We start from the raw sequence: 15,038 nt of genomic DNA, 5'->3' as shown, positions 1-15,038 counted from the left end.
GCACTCAGTACAGTACTTGTACATTTGCAAATTACCAGGGTGCCAAAAGAAAATCTAGTAATACTTAAAAAGACAGAAATAAAACCTGAGTCAAGTGGCAAAAGGCTATTAGAGAAATACTAGGCACCTGGACAAAACCCTGCATCCTTCGATTTCCAAGTAGTTTCATCTTCCAAAATATTCTGAACTTCTTTTGATACTGCACGTTTATCTCTTAAACAGCTTTTACAGTTCAGCTAAAAAAGCCACCACTGTGAGAAAATGCTGCACCTGGTGAAAGTACTTTAAGAAATGTAGAACCTGATCTGCAACCCTTTTCTCACACAAATAATCTTCATAGCTTTGATTATGACATGAGTAGGATTATTTATGTAAGAGAGAAGTAAGGTAGGCATAGGAACTTGAGAATTGCACTAGCATAGTAAAGCATTGTAAAATGACAATAAAAATGGCATTTAAGCTTTCTCAAGGTATGTCTATTCTGTAATGCAGAAAAGGGACGGTAAATTGAACAAGCAGCTTTTACAAAGCTGCAGCCAGCAACTAATAGGACCTTGTAAGAAGAGATCCCAGGTCTAACCTGAATGAATAGCCATGTCAAAAAGAAGATACTGGAAATAAGCAGAGTCCACAACAGAATGTCAAAGCTACTGTCCTGTAGACATCTGAGAGGTCAGGAAGTACAAAGATAAAGTTTGAACTGCCAAGAACCCAACTGAGTTGTATCTTGCAAAGAATTTGAAAACAAACAGTAAAAGGCTCTTTGGTAATATAAATAAAAAAAGACAAGGAAAAATGCTGTGCCACTGTGGAGGAAGGATGGAGTAGAGATTAAAGACAATACAAGCAAAGGCCCTGAATAAGTATTTTGCCACAGTTTTCAATAAGAAGTTTTAAGTTGAATTTAGAGACAATGATGGGGTGAATAATGAGAATGTGGGTATGCAAATAGAAACTACCACAACTAACACAAAAGCTCGACTCAAAAAGTTGAATGCATCAAGCTTGAAGTCTGGTTAATCGCTATCTCTGACTTCTAAAAATTTCTGACACGTGTAATGCTGGTCCAGTGACAAATATTTTTAATAGCACCAGCAAGTTGGGAGTGAAACTGAAAAGTAGTAAATACAGTTTCTTTCCTTAAAAAAAAAGTGAAGAAAAATAAGAGGAGAAGGCAGCTGGGAAATTACAAGCTATTTCATTTGACCTCATTAGTATAAAAGGCCTTAAAATACATTTTGAGGGAGACAATATATAAAGACACAGAGATAAATGAAAAATGGGATAAAATGCAACAGCAATTTACCAAAGGGACACCATACAAACTATCCATATAGTTTTCTTAGATGAGGTAAGTAATTTTCTGAACAGATGAAGTATAATAGATCTCATCTTTCAGCACTTTAGGAATGATTCTGACATGTTATACATTATTAAGGACTCTGAGGACTAAGAAGACTTTTTTGGTGGTTAAAAAACAGCTAAAGGACAAGGAGTAACAGGTAAGTGCCATTAAGAAGGGATGCATCAAGTCAATTGACATTAGCAGTGTGGGTCTTCAGGATCCACCCTGGGGCTTCTGCTGTCCTGTCATAGCTCTTGATCATTGTGACCCAGGTAGAAGAGTACCTGGGCACCCTTGTACTGTCAATACAGAAAAGCAGTGAAACTATACAAATAGAGCAGCTTGAAGATGGGAGCCATAGAAATGGGTTAAACAGCAAGGTCATGCAGAAAATTCAAATGTAACCTGGGAGATGACCAGGTAGAGACAAATGAGGACTGTAGTTGCCAACGAGAGGATGACTAAATGGGTAACATGATGAAAAAGGCAAGTGAGACTGTAGGACATGAGGACGGAGATTTTCAGTAGAACCTGGGAGACATCTGTGATCATGTCCAAAGTACCTCACCTGAAATCCTATACACATGCAAGAAAGATGAACTCAAATGGGGAAAAGTGCAGACAATAACTTCTAAAATGAGTGAAGGAACAGAGATCTTCCATCCAAAGATACTAACAGAGCTAAGTTGTTTAGCCTAGAAATAAAAGAGGTAAGTAAGGATATAACTGCTGCCTAGAAATGCCTTGAGGAAGACACCTCCAGGTGGGAGAAGTGTTATTTAAGTTAAAAAGCAACAATAGCATGAGGGGGGAAAAAACAAAAAGGCAGTATACATGCCACACATTCATTCAGGCTGTAAAGAAGGGACCTAGCAATAAGCCTATGAGTTTCTCAGATAGTCTCCCAGATAGAAGAGTTAGGGCAAAATTACAGCCTTCAAGTTGGAGCTTGAGATACAGTTGGAAGTATCACATGCTGTAACGCCCTTTACAATTGCCCAGGCCCATTGCTTGTGTCCACTGGTCACAGAATGTCCTTTAGTTCTTCCATGAATAGTGTGGTGGTGATATTTTTACTGCTTTGATGTTACTGGTGTCATTTTGGGGGACATATCCAACACCATTTACCATTCCATTTTTCACATAGTCCTCATTACAAAGTCCATGTAAAACTAATTACACAAATAAAGGCTTTTGCAATAATGCAGGCTACTTGTAAGTGAAAATAAATAAATAGAAGATTGTAGGGCCCAAGATTATTTGAATAGCTAGGGCTCACACAAATATAATCAACAGGAGCTTTAATTACGAATAATTAAGTCTTTTGTGAAATACTATGAAATTGTTGTAAAATTGTTATTAGCTGCTCGGGTTGAGTTTGTCAGATGGGTTTTCAGCGCTCTAAAGCTGAGAAATTTAACAGAAATAGTATGTTGCTGTATTTTCAGAACTTGTGGAGAGATGCATCTCTCCTGAAGAGAGTGAAGATTTGGCATTTTGTATGAGCAGAGAGGATCTGGCCCAAACATTCCTGTTTGCAGATGATGACTTTACTGTATTACTCACTTTGTCTTGGCACAGTCAATCAACAGAGGAAGTGCAGCGGAAATAACAAAGCCTTTTCTCTATTTGCTGATAGCATTTTTAGCACATTTAAGGAGAAATCTGAAGAACCACAGTCATTTCCGCACCTCAGAAAATGTGTTGAGCAGAGAGAAAGGAGAGAGAGGACATCAGTACTTGCAAAATACAAAACAAAAGCCAGGAAAATGTGTCCAAAAAGGGAATGTGAAAAAATAACTTCTAAAATACATTTTAAGGAAGTATTTGAAAGAACCTTTCCAGGACATAGTGCCTATTTATACCCATTACGTTTACACCTATTTGAACACAAATCAGTGGATTTATACTAGGGATGAATCTAATCCGCGTTGTGTATTCAAAATAATAAGTTCAAGGGATTAGCCAGGACAACAGCATTTTTATCAAATAGAATTCCTTTGTATCCATCCTCACATTATCAGAAACACAGCTATCTCCTAATTAGCACATCTCCAACTTTAACCTTTTGTCTTGACTGCAGTCTCTTAGATCAGTGGTGATGTTCAGCCTCCTCAAAAACTTCTTTCATAAATTGACTATTTCCATGGTAACAGCTGCCACTTTCATTCTACAAGCATCAAGAAAATGTGATTTCCTTTTTATCAGTGGGCCAGGCTGGGTGCGCAACTTTGGCCTTTGTCAATGCTCTTTTCAGACAAAACTGTTTATTCCAGAAGAAGAAACAGGTGCAAGCACAATTCAGGAGGCGGTTGTTGGCTGATCCATGAAGCAGGATTGGCAACGGTCCGAAAGGCAGCTGTCAGATGACCCACCTGCAATGCCAGTATGTTCTGCAGCTGCAAGAGGGAAGGACAAGCACATTCAACACCAGCCACCAAACTTAAATCACTATTTTCTGTGGGGGTTTTTTTGTTTGTTTTGGGGAGGGGGGTTCTTTTTGCTTGTTTCCTTGGTGGCTCCACAAACAGTAGCAAGACATCAGCTTAATATCCCCACAAGAATAGTTGAGAAACACTTAATGTAAATCAAGGGTTCTCATTCAAAGAGCATTGAACTTAAGCCAAAAAGAACATCAGTTCATTGCTGAGAAGCTGACACAGCTTTAATGATCAGTGTCTTCATCTTCAAAACTCATACCCGTCTCTAACCAAAGTCCTAATCTCAGCTGAAGTCAGCTCCCAAAGCAGCATCAACTTCAGTGGGACCAGCAAACATTCACAACAAACGTACTTTGTCTCCTGCCAGTCACAGGAAATTTTTCTGGAAGTTTATCAAATTGGAGGCTTTTTCCAGAAAACCCATCTGTTCCATATGAACTCACTCTGACACCTTTACCTTCTTTGAAACTGAAGGTTTCCAAGTCAATCTGTTAAGATGAGAATGGCTCAAGTGAGATTCACATCTACTTCTCCAGCAATTCACTGAAATAATCAAGTTTCCCCTTAGTTACAAATGTAAGATTGTGTCAGAAAATAGAGCTGCAATTTTCCAAAGTTAGTATTGCATGTTTGGTTTCTTAAATTGGTCTTTAAAATATATTTTTAATTTTTTAATGAAATTTTTAGCACTTATGTAAAGGACTGGCAGACAGCAAACAGACTGAAAAATTAAATACAACTCTAGCGGCCTTTTTTAATTTCCTCCTTAATTCCTCATTAACCCTTTCAGCACTAGGCCAGGTGATTGCTTTCCTTTCCTTACATACTTTTAATTCCAGGTGTACCAATACCTGTTGTTAATTAGACACTTGGAAAACTTGGAACTCAGTTTGGATTTGAGCTACTGTTTTAAACCAAAATTACCAAGTGTTTGAGGATAGAAAAATCATGGATCTTTTCTGAAAGTGAACAGTCAATGGTTGCAGTTGTGCAACCTACATAAACTCTTTCTATGCCTATTCCAACAGACATCGATTGTTTAGAAATGGACTCATTTCTGACCCTCATATCTGAGCATTTATCATGCTTCTACATCTGCAGGTTTTGTTACCGTCATAAGGTACCAAACCCGATACCAACGTAAAGCCCACAGCTTCTCTCACTGTAGCCAAAAGGAAAACGCCACTAGTTAGAAACAAATAGCAGGCTGTAAACATACTGCAAGCACTAAGCTAGTATATTTACATGAGTATCACAGAACCTGGATGCCATTCAGATTCAAAACCTAATTCTGTCGCTGGATCATAATCCATAAAGGGCCAAATTAAAACTCTCAGTTCTGGGCTCACATTGGGAAAGTCTGGGTTTGAGTTTGAGCTCGGAGTCCTAAGCTCATGTTTATTTTCACTTCAGCTCACAAAAAATTGGTGAATAATCCAGAACTGCTCATCCAGGGAAGATTCGGCTTGCCAACTCATGTTTATTTTCACTTCAGCTCACAAAAAAAAAAAATTGGTGAATAATCCAGAACTGCTCATCCAGGGAAGATTCCAAAGGCTTGCCAAGTTCCAGACAATAGTCCATGGAAAAAAACAAGTGCACAGATCTGCTGGCAGGAGATGCCTCTATCCACGCTCAACTCACACGTGTTTCTAGGGTGGTTCTCAAAAATGGAACACCCTTGGGAAGGGAAGGATGAGGGAGTTAATTGAACCGTACCTGTGAATGCCATGAATACCTCTCAGATTTAATGCAAAGGAACACCAAAGAAATTACTGCATATTAATGAAAAAGAGGAAGGGGTTGGCAGGAAGGGTTGCCTGCATGACTGGCAACATCACAGCAACAAAAGCATTTTACAGGACAAGTCATAGATTCTGCACCGTAGATGTTTGCCATCTCAATAGTAGTAGCCTATATTCTGATGCCACAGCTCAGTTTTGCAATCGTACTACAGGCACCAGGATTGTTAAGGTATTACTTTGATACCCCACAATACTAGCCTGCACCCTGTTTGGTGCCTTCCTGTGCAGTCTGGCCTGACTTCCACCTGGGAGAGAGGTGTGACTCTACCTGCACTGGCTCCTGGAGTCAGGAGAGGCACAGGAGGCAAGCAGCTCTCATTTTCCGCTTTCCTCAAGGGCTGTTCTTTCTCCCCAGTAAAACATCAGAGCAGAGCAGAGTTGCTGTACCTGTACGTTCTACAAGGATCTGTGGATCCTAGAGAGTTCAAGGAACGGATGGTGCCAAGGTGGAAAGTCCCATACTGCAGAAGGATAGAGGGGAGGGGATCCCACTTCCAATGCCTTCCAAATTAAATCCTTAAAGGGCAAGTCCTGCCTTCTCTCCTACCACCCCTGCAACAACATTAACTCAGATCTTACAAGAAGTAGGCTAGCGAGGAGACCACTGTCCTGACCCACAAGTCCCACAAATCTCACTCACCCTTTGCTCAGAAATGTTAACAGGATTGCCGTATTTAGTGTCTTTACTATTTTTTTTTTTTAATCAGTAATATGGGAGATTCAAATGGTGTTGCTTTGTCTTCACACTGCTTGTAAGTGTCTCCAACTTCTGGCAAGCAGTGCATCACAGGCCCTTCCTACCTTATGCCAGGGAGACATAAACAGCATCCCTGCATCACTGTCTGAGTTTTGAGCTTTTCTGCATGCTTTTACCATATATTAATGGAACTTGGCCCACACCAATTGGTGAATGAATCGCTGTCAGAGCAGATGGTAAGACAGGCCTGAAAAAAATATTTGGTACTTTTTTATCATGTAAGAGGGAAAGGATGTCTTTTCCATTTCCTGAGGGCTGCAACAAAAGTTAAAGCAAGCTTTCATGATCAGTGGAGTTTGAGGAACAATTATCCAGCTCCACCGGATGCATACCTTACATCTAGCTCTATCTGATTCCCTCCTCTGTGGTTTAGTTTGCCTCTTGGGCACGTCATGTGCCGGGGGTTCGTAGACTGCCAGTATGCTAGTTCAATCTGCTCCAGGCACCAGTGTTCAGAGAGCAGCGTTGTGAAGCAATTCAAGATACCAAAACCAGGAGCAAACTCGTAAGGTATTCATGATAAAGAGGTAACAGTTGTTTCTATATTCTGTGCAGCTACCTTGGAGGGATGCTAGCACAGTAATGCCCTCTGTGGGAAACTATTGCTCAGTGCTAACTTTCGAGTGGTGGCCACCATAAATATTCAAACAGATATAAATAGCACTGCACTATAAAAAGTAACAACAGCAACAGAGGTCTGTGTGAGGATTACACCTCAAAACGTGACACTGCAGAAGAGATGCTGCATAGGAGCTATTCAGAAGGCTTCATATTTGGAGAAGAAGGAAGAATAGCTTGCCAATTGGCATTCCAGCAGTTAGCTGCTGGCCAGGATTTTCAAAGTTGCACTTTATACCCCTAGTTTCACAAAGGTCACACTAGCAAACTGGTGGGGCTTACTAGACCAAAGACACATTTGGCTTTTATTCCAAGGCCCCTTCCCTGATTTTAATATTGATGACAATGGAACAAGTATCTCAATAGCTGCACAGAAAGGCCAATGCACAAATGTGCTATACTCAACATATGGAAGAAGTTTGAAGCCTTTCAAACCACTTATGTTTTCATGAGAAAGCTGTGGATACCAACAGCAGAATGAAAAACTTAACATGGGAGGAAGAAGCCTATATCCTACCATGCTAATTTGTATTGTTAGAGAGGAAAGTAAACGGCAATGTTAGCTATGTTGAGGATTTTCAGAAGTATTTATTTTGGGCTTCCTTTCAAAAATAATGTTTTAATGAATATGCAACATGCTGGGTCTGTGGCACTGGTAGTGTGTCCATCACCATGGTACCTGAGCACTCAAGCAAATGATTAACCAGCAGAGCAAATGAAACAGAAGCAGAGAGCCAACAGGCACTGTGACAAGATCTTCACAGACCTGCCAGTACATCTCTATCTGGACCTTTGCTCCTTCAGGTTTTCCACTGTCCTATCTTTCACCCACGCTCTCATGATAACCAGATCTTTTTTTCCAAACCGTGCTAAGGGATGCAGAGATCTCAGACCGGCTCAGAAGGAAGGGTGAGATTAATAAAAAACCCCAAAACACACATATTTTCCTCAGGAAAACTTTGCTTAAGGACATAGTAAGGAAAAAAATAATTTTCATTTGCACAAACTAAGCCCGATTATGAATTGACAAAATTTTTTATGCCTGCCATGCCATCAGCCTGGCCACTTTAAGAGATGACTTTTCTACAGAGGGAAAACAAGCCTTTTCCTCACTGAGGGCCAAAATGACCTTTCAGGACCGTACATGAACACTACTGTTAGCATTATCTAATAATAATGAAAAGAATACATAAAAACATATGGCTATGGGCCTTCTGGAAAAAGCCTGGAGATTGCATCAGCCCCTCCCCACACTTCAAATAAGTAGCATGTTAACAACTCTGATGATGTTTGTTTAACATATGTGCATATAACTACTTTGAGCTTTTTCTGGCTTGGGATGCCTAAGCAGAGACCTCTGGGGTTTTAGGAAAAAAATTTCTATTGAATCATCTACCCCTTGCTGTTTTGTTTTCTGTACAAAATCTCTGAGGAGCACAGGAAAGCAGAGGGCCTTGCGTGCAGGCCAACTTTAGAAAGGCTAGCTCCTTTCAGTATTGAGGAATTATGCAGCTATAATACAAACCTCACTGAAGAAGTTTCCTGTTTTCCATCACTAGTCGGGACAATAATACTGCAGTCTAATTAAATGACTGTCACGTGGAGTTTTTCCTCTTCACTGTAGCTGCTTCAGACTTATGAAGTAGTTACATCCTCTCCATTCCAGTTTTTCCTTTAAAAGAGTAGTAAGTTTTGGGGGCAATACCACATTACTAGCAATGAAGACTCAAGTGCTCTCTTCCCAACGTAGATAAAATATGCTGTGCTACCCACGTGCCTCAGCAGCAGTTTTGGAGCAGATAAGAAGCACTGCACCACCCACCCATATTCGACTGTGAAACTCTGGCTTAAAGTTCACTCTAAGCATCAGTCTGATTCTGTTACCTCTCTTGTGTCTAAATTATATCCATCACTGTCATCTCTAAATATTCAGATCTTCTGCACACTTTATCAGGCTTTATAATCAAAGCTAGTGGAAGATATGTTTGTTTAGCTGTTGTAAATGGCTTTGAAGATCTCAGTCTCAGCAAGGGTGAGGAATTAAGGATGTCAGCTGGGCAAACAGTTTAATTTTGAATGAATTTAGCCAAAATTGATTACTGAAAAACTGATATGAATCTTTCAAGTTCATATTATTTCACATACTTTAGCAGTAAATATTCCGCCCCTTCTTGCCATCTGACTCACCAAGCATAAAACTGGAAGAATTAGCAATGATGGCAGCTTCTCAGACGTGAGACCAACGTTGGATACTATAAACAGATGTGAGAAGCTACTTTTCGATTGCAGCAGGGAGTACAGCCCTCAAACCGTTTAGCCCTCAGCTGACTACATTTCTGCATAATAGCAATTCTGTTAGCAGCCTAAACATGATAGCCGAAGCGTTTATGACAAAACCCAGAAACACAAAACCCACAAACCAACAACTGCAAAGAACTATTCCATGACACAGTTATTTATTGGAAGTACCTGTTTTTTAGGCTCTCTGGTCCATTTTCAATGAATTAAAATAATAACTTAGAGGGGAAAGAAAATTATCTTAAAATAGTCATGCTTTTTTTCTTCTCCCAGGTAATTGGAGTCCAGAAGACTCCAAAATAACAGCATGAGTGTTGAAAATTACAGGGTAAGACTGGAAACCTCTAGAGGTCATCTAGGCCAACCTCATGCTCAAACCAGTGCCACCTTAGAACAGGTCGCTCAGAATTAAAAGGAAAATAATTTAAAGCAAAAAGAAATAAAAAATGAAGACTTCCCCTATCCCCTTTTTGCACCAGAAGGAAAAAAAAAGGCAAGAAATGTTTTCCTGAAACATACAGCTCTTCTGTGTTTTTCATAAGTAAATATGACCAATATGGAAAATACCTACAGCTGCCTCCTTTGGTTGACCTAGTTCCCTTTCTGTCTTGATGCAGGTAACGTTTAGCACAGCGTGTGGGAAACTCCAACTCAGTCTCCAGCATTGCTCTGCCACACTCCAGGCCAGAAAAGGCTAGGAATGCTGCACGTTCAGCTCCAGGGACAAAGTGCTCCGTATCATTCATTAGCAGTCCCCTCCAAGTTAATTAAGGAACAGAGCCAACAGCTGCTGAAGAGGGTTCCACCCCACCTTTCGGCTGGGAAAGCAAGGCCTCTAGGGCAGGGGCTGGACTAGACAGCAAAGAACAGGGTGGGGGAACCTTACGATCCGAGTGAAACCCAGATGACTCATCAGAAAGTAAAATGTTCCTATTTTGGCAAGAGGCTGAAATAGCAGCCCTGGGTTGTGCTGCCTGGCTTGTGCTGCAGCACAGCAATAAATGACCCTGAGCGCTTGGGACAAACTCCTGTGCACACTGATATTCCTAACAGTAGGGGCTATTTCACATCTCATGAAGCAAAGAGGTTTACATGACAATTAAGACATTAATTAGCAGCATCTTTTTCACAGGTGGAACTTCGGCTTGAGATTTCAACATTTTTAGACAACTGTTTTGTGAGTAAAGATGAAGGAATAGTTTCTTAGGACTCAGGGTGGCAAGGACTCATATCCAGAACTGGCATAGGAGTGTATTTGCCTGCTGAAGGACACTGCAACCAGACAATGGCCTTTCCCATAACTTCTATGCAAGGAGGGCCTTCTTGTACATCTGCAGCCTGCCATTCAAAGCCTAGCTCTTGGCGTGGGCGAGATGCCAGGCTGGCCACTTCCTAAGCTGACCATAAAAAGGCCCAACGTACCACGAAGTCACACAGAGGCAAAGCAAAGCCTGGACTTGAACAAGCAGTAGCTCCCATTTCTCAGCCCCAGCCACTGACCTGTGTTTCTCCCCACTACAAAAATCCCTTTGATTATATCTGTAGAGATATGACCCGTGAGAAAACTCTTCAGCAAACACCAACAAGCAATCACGCTAATTTCACTGAAAATAGGTATCAGCTATAAGAGAATGTTTATTACCCTAGAGCTTCACATTTTAGATAAAGAACTAATCACTTCTACTAGAGACCGCTTTAAAGAAGAGTTGGTACGCAAGTATGGATTTCCTTAAACTTGCAGGTATGTTTCTCGCTGAGGTTTTTGTTCAATACCATCTTTAATTTCTATTATCTTTTGAGAGAATGGATTTGCAGGTATGCGAGAAAATCTAGAGCACTGGAAATGGAATAAAAGGAAGAAAAAATTGGAGACTGGAACTGGAACTTGTAGCTTTCAAGATCGGGGGGATTCTGATATTCATTAAGTCCCTTCCCTGTCAGATGGATGTTGCCAACCCATGGAAAACAATGACATGCTTTATGTATGTTATCTTTCACTTCTCTCAGGTACATACTGCAAGGAAGCTGTGTTCTAAGCAATGTATAAACAAACAATCATCATATTAGTCTTTTACATATTTTGGCACTCAAAGCACAGATAAATCACTGTGCCGTAGCCTTACCTATCATACTACTTACAAAATAAATCCAGGCTTGGGAGGAACATTAGATAACTTTTCCTTTAGTTAGCTTTTCAAAGCTGATGGTATTTTTTAGAATATGATTTATTCCTTTTATTTATCAGCCTGTCTTGTTTCAGATGGGTACTGTCTGACTGACCTCTAGATACCCTTGCACTTGCTCTGTGATATCCCCAGAATGTCAATGCTTCAATTCTTCATCTTTCATTTCCCAAACGTTTCTTATTGGTCACTTCTGGTACCAGTGGCAGCTGAAGTGGAAGTTTATCCTCTGATAACCTGTACTGCTTTAATGGTTCCCAGCATCCTGAGAATATTTTCCAAGTGTTATGGTGACACCAGCCGAGATCTTGGCAATAGAAAAGTGTTTCATACGCTTATTTCCTAACTTGGTCTCTTGTTTTCCCAACCCTCTGTCAGCCCCTTGATTTCTGTGGCTTAACTCTTTTTGTTATTGCTATATTCTTTGTTATCACTTCTCAGTATCTTTCTGATAATAAAGCCTTTGAAGAATCTGAGGGCATTCCCACCATGCATCCAAAATAGCTTAACAAATTTCTCCAAACCTCCAAGCGACATTTGTCCAAAAGCTTAGCAAAAATCCTCTCTAAAAGGAACAATAGTCACATCTTCTTTACATATTTCTCTGTAAACTAGAGTCTAGGAACTATAGCACATAAACCTTGTAAAATGATGAGCATGTTTCGAACAGTTCTAATACAAAAGATTACACATAAAACAAGTCACCAGTTTTAGCATGTCTCCAAAATAACGTATGCTTAGAAACGCTTATCCTTGTAGCATCACTATCTTTTTTTTTCCCCAAGATAAAATTAGTCTTGCACCAGCATGCCTGAAAAAGCAAAATTCTCATATAATTTCAATCACTCACTCAGTTTGCTCATGACTTTTATATAGCTGACTGAACACCTATTATCTCACCTGAAAGAGAAGCTGTGAGTTTGCTCACCTCAGTCACCTGCAGGATCTTTGAAATGCCTCCTCTTCTGTTCCTTCCAAAGAGTGCCTTCCCGCATCTCCCAGTCCATTCCCGAGCCCACTGAACATGCAGTCATCAATAAGTTCTGGCTAAGTTATCCTGCGTAGCTCTGAAGAAAAAAGGAGAGACTCGCAGATGCCGCAGAAGGTCGTCTTTGCTCTCTTTGAAAATTTCGTTTGCTTGGTGGTCTGTCACAGTCAGGTCTCCAGTAGTAAACTGAACAACCTATCCTCCTGGCTCTTCTTTTCTTCTTTTTCTTTTCTGTAAACACATAATCAGTGCTTCAAATCCTTTAGGTATCACAAACTGTATTTCTCTATTGCCCTCTACTGACTGCTAGCTACCACCGCCTTCCTGGAAAATCGGCAAGCAACAGATACACAGTATGCTTTCCTCTGCCGCCCTCCCTCAAATCTATAATGATACTCGATGGCCAAAAGTCAGCGCAAATCATTCTATTTTTTCCTTTGTTACAAAACACCAGGCAAGATTTACAGCTTGTTGGTCAGCCGTGGTAGCTACAAAACACTAAACAACAGAAGCAGGAAGCAGTTAGTAACGTGGGTCTGCTAATGTGGTTTTTTTGGTGAACAAAAGCCAGGAAAAAGTAGAGACAAATGCATTCTGCCTTGAAATGTGGGTGAATTCACCCCACTGATGCCATAAATACTGTACCAGGGAGCTGATGGTTATCTGGTTTTAAGGGTCTGGTCCTACCAGCACTGGATGCACAGAAATACTGACTTTTGATGGGAGTTTTGCAGAAAGGGGCCTGTAGAGAGCCATGAATTGGAGGCCATGGTTTCTTGGTCATTTTCCCTTCGTCTCTAGTTTTATTTGTTTAGCACATTCAGCACCACACCTAACATGAGAAATGTAGTTTCTGCCTCAAGAGACAGGTACTGGGACAAGACACACAATATACTGCATATGAATGGCACTGGGAGGTGCTGCTTGCACTGCTTTTCAGACAAAGATGATCTATAATGCAAAGAAAAACCAGCGACCCAACATAAAAATGGGAATGGCCCAGCATAGTTTCAGGAGCAGAAGAAAAAAAATGTATAAGCATTTCAGACAGACTGGAAGAGACTGAGGGGGCGGGGGGAAGCAGGGATAAGAAGAGCCTAAGAGCAGGGTGGGGAGAAGGGGGAGAAATAATTTGCATTGTATTAGTCACTGCTTCATTAGTACAGTACAGTGCTTGTTAACCAAGTCACTCAGGCACTTGTCCTCACAAAAAAAAGTTATCCCAAGGTGCTGGTGCAAGTGCTCTGGCCCACCTGCACCACTCCAGGGGCAGGGAGGAGTCAGGTCCCAGCTCCAAGACAACAGGAGACTCCCCAGCACGTTTCCCTTTTGCTAGGCAGAGGCTGGGAGAGAACACGGCACTATCTCGCCTCGCCATTCCTCCTCTGCAACCGAGTCCCCTAGGGGGGCAAACAGACTCGCACAGTTAAAAATCGTAAAAACAGGCTCACCCCCCCAAAAAAGTGGTGAAATTATTTTTGCTTACCTGTGTTCAGAAAATATTTTTTTTTCCCACCACTATTAATAAATGGGGATATTTCATTTGCCAAAAAATCTGTTGACTGGTGAACACTGGTTGCGTTTTAAATAGATGTTACGTGACATCCCTGCTCTTTGACTCAAGAAAGGTAGAGTTCACACAAAAACTATCATCAACAAACCCAGCAACTTGGCAACAAAATAGGTAATATTGAAAGGTCCATTGAAAAATGTATTTTTAATTCAAAACTAAAGTCAGCAGAGGTCCTAATTGTAGCTATTACGAACATTTCATTAACAAGCCCAGATTTATTGACTGTACTGTAAAGCTCTCCTACTAAAGGAAGCCCAGAAATTCAATTTTTCCCATGCTTTTCTACTTCTAAAGCCCTCGGCTACTCCATGTTAGAAAACAAGAAATAATTATATTTATTCGAATTCCTTGATAGAATATTGAAGCCTGCTCAGATGAATACCTCTTCTAAATGAACAGTTACCAATAGATCAAAGAAGAATGTCTAGCAAATGAATGGGGCCAAGGGAATTAATAAAACACACATCAAACATTAAAAAGCAGAGGTTTTTTTTTCTTTTTAATAGGAGCACATCTGCAGAGTGATAAAGTATGTAGTTGCCAAAATTCATAAAAAGGCATCCAAATAGAGCGGGAGGTAGCTGATGTTCAGCACTTTTGAACACCAAGTGGTTTCCTGGAGCTGCTGGTTGAAATTTTTCACCTGACAACTCGACAGAAAAATCTATTTTTTTCCCCTAAGGTGAAAGTTTTCCTTCCTACAGAAAAAAGAAAAACTTTTAACACCGCGGAAGACACAGGCGGCTCCTGAAGACGAATATATCGCTTTCCACCGCTTCCTAACGGACGGCAACGCGAGAGGGCTGGTTGAAATTTTTCACCTGACAACTCCTGACAGAAAAATCTATTTTTTTCCCCTAAGGTGAAAGTTTTCCTTCCTACAGAAAAAAGAAAAACTTTTAACACCGCGGAAGACACAGGCGGCTCCTGAAGACGAATATATCGCTTTCCACCGCTTCCTAACGGACGGCAACGCGAGAGGGGTGCCCACCCCCACAGCGCCCCCCGTCCCCTCAGCCCACGCTCGCCA

Source organism: Aptenodytes forsteri, unplaced genomic scaffold (assembly GCF_000699145.1).
Source record: "Aptenodytes forsteri isolate BGI_AS27 unplaced genomic scaffold, ASM69914v1 Scaffold114, whole genome shotgun sequence".
In the NCBI taxonomy this organism is placed as follows: domain Eukaryota; kingdom Metazoa; phylum Chordata; class Aves; order Sphenisciformes; family Spheniscidae; genus Aptenodytes; species Aptenodytes forsteri.
Note: the sequence above shows the minus strand (reverse complement) of the source record.